A 5,880-nucleotide genomic window follows, 5' to 3' on the forward strand; every position below is an offset into this window, starting at 1 on the left:
CAAAAAATCTGTCTTAAGGAAAATGTGTAGTAACAAGCCTTAACTAATTCCGATCACAAGATCAAATATAAAGGGTATTCTATTTTTTAATTCTCTTTTATTTTTTTAAGAATTTGTTTTTTTTTAATTTTTTCTCAAGTTCCAATTTAATCTCGAGTTGTTACTATAGCATAACAAGTTTTTGAAAGTGAAAAGCGTGCTACAGACTAGCTATAGAATGATAAAGGAAGCAATCCAAGCTTGAGCTATGGTGGTGATAATTCAGTGAAAGTGGAACTTGAGATTTAGACACACCCCTCGTGAAAGAAATATGGTGGCCAATGGCGTCACAAAACTTGCTTGGAAGCTACCGGTCGGTTCTCGGATGAGAAACAGGCTGGAAGTAGAGCAAATCCCCAGGATCATTAGTTTAGCTAGAATTTAGTACTCTCTTTTACATTAAAATAATTATTATAAATTATATTAATTATTTATTAAAATAAGAATAATATATTAATAATTATATTAATTAATTATTAAAATAGTATAAAATATTATTATTACTATTATTATTACATTAAAATAAAAAATATTATATTATATTCTAAAATTATAATACATATATATTAAATATTCAATAATTCATATTATTTTTATGAAATTAATAAATAATATTAATTTTATTAACAATTTATTATATATTATTAAAACAAAAGTATAATATTATATATTATTATAATATAATATAATATATTATTATAAAATAAAAAATATAATATTAGATTATTAAAATTATAAAAAATATAATTTAATCATTAATATTTTTATTAGAATAATAAAAATAATAATATATTAATATTAAATGTCTCAACGCTTTTTTTAAACGAGCTTTCCATTTGTAAAAGAAAAAAAAACCTTGATTTACGTTTACACCACTATTAACTTTTGGGTTAGGTAAGTCGAATACCTAAACATATATTTTAAAATAATTTTAAGAAAGAATCATTTTTTAAAGACAAAAAAATAGTATGTGTTTTACTAAAGACTTGTTTTTAAGGGTTCAGGAGTTGATTACATGTGAGGAATGGTAAGCACTCCCACAGTGCGTAAAATTGATACCTAATTGCTTATACATTGTCATAGTAGTGGAATCTACAAATTTGAATCAAATTTAAAATATTATCATTTTCATTAAACATTGACTAATTTATTTATGATTATTTAATGAGGGACGTTCCCTATTTTTGAGACGAAACTACGAGATTTGCACATCCACTAATACGAAGCTTATCCCATCTATTTCTTCTCTATACAAGAATGTCCCTTCTTTATATTTGATCACAAAATTACGTAAATTGAATATAAACGCAATGAAATATTAAATAAAAAATCGAGACATACGAGTAAAGAAGATAAAATCATTTTATTTTATAAAAGATAACATTTTATTAAAAAAATGCTCAATTTATTTCAAGTTTACTTTTCGTTTGAATATTGTATAGAATCACACCACTTCTATTAAGTAGGGTTTTTCATGCTCATTCCATAAAAGATGTTCTTTAAAATGGATACGAGTGGAAACCATAATAAATATGAATAGAGTAGAGGTGTTGTTTTAGCTCTAATAGTCAAAATAAAAGATATGCAGTATTATACATTTACAAAGATTATATCATAAATAATATATTTAGGAATGAATTGATATATGAAATGAACTAATTAATGCAAAATATAAATCACAAGATACACATATATACATAAACATTTATCCTAAAATTTGGGAATTAAAATAGAAAAAATGTATTTTATATATATAAAAGGTCAAACTGAAATTTAATCAATATTTTTTTTGATTAAGCTAAGGTACAAAGTAGTATTTGTTATAAATACTCTTAATCATTTGACAATGAACGTTCAATCACTCTCTGAAGTAGCTGGTGCTCAAACTCGTGACCTCTAGGAGCAACAACGATTCGTTTAACCACTAAGGTAAGTTGGTTCGTGCAAATTTAATCAATATTTAAATATATAAAATGCATAAAAGGTATTTAGCATATATAGAAAGTATTTAATATGCATAAAATACATACTAAAAAATACATACACACATATAATAACTAAATATACATTTTATAGGCATGTATTATTTACAAGTTATCATGCACGTTGGAACGAGTCAAAGGTACGGTACGTTTTAAACGCTATTAACTCTGACTTGATTTTTTTGACATCCATTGCATCAAATCAAAGGGTTGTGATCATATGGGGTAATCAAGATTCTGGTATATACTCTGTCTATTCAGGTTACTGGTGGCTTCAACGTCCTACTCATCTCATTTGTATACTTCCAAAGTTTGGAAAATAGTTGCTTAATTACAAATCCTACCTAAGATTAAGATTTTTGCTTGGAGAGTGGCTCATGGTGGGTTACTGGTAGGTAAGCGATTACATAAAGTTGGCTTAAGTGACGATCTTTGTACAATGTGCGACTTGGTAGAAGAGACAGTAGTTCATATTTTACGGGATTGCTCTTATGGCCAAGAAACTTTCATTTGTGGAGGTATTGTAACACCCCCAACCCGTACCCGACCCGGATTCGAGTCCGAGGTGTCACATTGACTTTTCAAAATATTTACTTGTATAAAATAGTGAGTAATTTAAAACATTTATAGATGTAACTGATTCAAAAGATTTTCAGAACTATTCAGAGCTTAAATGTTTTTGCAAAACCGATCAGGGCATATACAATTCAAAACATTAATTACATGCCAACTATTTTCAATGTACATAATACATCTAATTCAAATCATCTTTTCTGATCTGATCTTCTGTAAGAAGTAACTGACCTGTCTTGCTCCACTTTGCTCTTTACTCTTCTCACTTCTGTAACCTACGTGTGAAACAATCACACGCTAAGTCTATGACTTAGTGAGGCAAATAAGCATATAATATAAACTATAGCTTGTAATCATGCATGAACAATTACTGATATCACTCATACCTTTATTCATGTAACAAATCCCTATAACATCTATGCAATATATCATTACATGTAAGAACATATACACACACATATACTCATCACCCATCATTAGCCTTATTTCGTTATCAATATTATTATCGTTTATATCACTTAATACATATCCTCTTATACCTAGCCTTTTAACCAACATTTGACTCATTTAATCATATAATCCACATATCATCATATAAATCATATAATATCATTCATAGCAAAAAAACATACAAGTCACATGTACTATATGTTTGTTGTTATTTCTTTATTAGCCCATGTACACACGTGAGAACTATAGATATGTGAGTCTATAGAGGTTGTGCACTAATGCTGTCACGACAGCTCGTATAAATGCACCGAAGTGCCACGTAGAATTGCACCGAAGTGCCAAATAAGGTTGTCCCTAAGGACCACGTAGAAAATTCCTTAATAATCATATACATGCCAAGGAACAAGTATGTCTCAAAAGACTTCACACATGTTCCAAAGAATACATATATGTCCCGAAGGACCGCGTAGACCCTCGACTCTTGGAATGCCAACTATACCCTAGCTCTCATGACACATAACATGGGCATTATCATTTATGTCATTTCACATTTTCACATAAACACGTAGTTTACTTTCACATAGCACGTAGATTATGTCACATAAGTTGAATCACATATATGTATAATCACGTAGATCACTTTCACATATCACGTAACTCATAACAACTTTTCATACTATTTCACAATTCTTGTCACATTGCTTATATCTTATTTTTATGTCTTATCATATATATAGATATAGATATTCACATGTTCATATAATCCATAATTTCATCACCTAAATGTGTATTCATATAATTCATCTTCCTATATATATATATATCATATTTCCTATACTTGTATTCACATCATTTATATTCTCCTTCTCATAATCTCATATGTCCTGATTAATAACTTATATCATATCATATAACTTATACCTCCTTCTATGATATTCACCTAGATCATATCACCTCTTTCATACTTATAAACATATATCAGTTATATTATTTCATTTATATACTAATCTAATCTATTTACATGATTCAATTCATATAGTACCTATAACTTTTTAATATGACTCCATAGATTTCTATCGTACATCCCATATATCATAATTTTATTTAAGTATATGTATCTTTCCTATTTAGCTCATCTTATATGTTCCTATTTTCACTTATGTTCAAGTCTCCTATTTGATATACTATTCTCGTATCATCATATAGGTAAATCTTATCTGTCTTGTTTCAATTCTCATTCAATGATATAATTCTATTTTACTATTTCACATAAATGATCATACTACTATGTACTTGCCCAACTCACATTCTTATTGTTTATATAACCTTTACATTTGATTACTTCATTCATATCATTTCTTTTGAACTCGTTTTTACCATTTTCTCATATTATTACCTAATGTATCCCATATCATGTATTCATGTAGTCTTAGATTCCATTTCTATATATCTCAAAGATCTTATCACATAACTTCCCTTTTATATTAATATAATTTCTTATCAAATCATATGGTTTATATCATCATAACATAGCATATATTCACATCAACCATGAAATACATATACAATAACATGTCCACACATACCATAACATATAACTCAGACACTCATAACAAATACATGTTCATGTTCATACTTAATGCACAATACTATAAAAAATAGACTTGTCGCATGACTTATTTCCCATTAAACATCATATATAAAATAATGCGCTCTCACCTGGCCTCACTAGTCAATACTGCTTTTATGATTTCCTTTATTTTAATCGAATCTTAACTTGGTAATCTTTCAAAAACTTGTTCATGTTCGATATCTACATAATCATAAATTGATACATATCAGTTTCCCATTGATATACTCTAATATATCATTTCTTAGACCAAAAGAAATGTCTATTTCAATTTCCCCTTGAAGTGCATTGATATATTCTACAGTGCATCGATGCATTCTTTAACATGTGCATCGATGCACTACCCATGCATCGATACACAAATTACATTCGATGTTTTCATTTTAAGAGGGTGCATCAATGAACTCCTTAGGCATCGATGCACTAACTGCATTTGATGTTTCCATTTTTAATGAGTGCATCGATGCACTTCATGTGCATCGATACACATTGAACAATTTCTGGAAATACCCTTGATGCATCGGTACACATTGAATGTGCATCGATGCACATAGCCCAAAATTCATTTTTATGCCCAAAAATTCACTCTTTTCACCTTAATAACTTCATATATCATCCCCTTCCTTATTCTTAACTTACATACTCATATTCAAACTCATTTCTATTCATTAATCACCTCTTTAACATCAAAATCCTATTCTCTATATGTAATTCAAGAATTACACTAAATTTTCAACATGTTCTAAATTCAATTCTATTGCTTCTAACTTCTTAATTAGACCAATGACAAGTCAAATTCATCCTTAGAACTTCAAAAACCTTTTTATCATGAAAGTTCATTTATAAACTCTTAATAGAAATTCCTTTCTAATTCTCTCTTCTTGGTGTTTTAAACTTATATAAGCTTTTCTTAAGCTTATATAACCCCCAAAGACTCAAATTCAACTTAAAAATTAAAAGAAATCAACAGCTAAATCAAACTTACCTTTGCTCTTGGCTTCTATGAGAAGAAGAAGAAGAAAGGAGAAGAATAGAACTCTAGAGAAATCTCTCCCTTTCCACGTGGTTCACTTTTCTTATAAAGGAAGAATAAAAATCTTACTTGTCAATTGACCATTTTACCCTTTAATTCATTCCATAATTACTAAATAACCTTCATAATATATTTGCAATAAATCATTGACTATTCAATTATCCTACTTTAAT

The sequence above is a fragment of the Hibiscus syriacus genome, unplaced genomic scaffold (genome assembly GCF_006381635.1).
Source record: "Hibiscus syriacus cultivar Baekdansim isolate YM2019G1 unplaced genomic scaffold, ASM638163v2 tig00116989_pilon, whole genome shotgun sequence".
NCBI lineage: Eukaryota > Viridiplantae > Streptophyta > Magnoliopsida > Malvales > Malvaceae > Hibiscus > Hibiscus syriacus.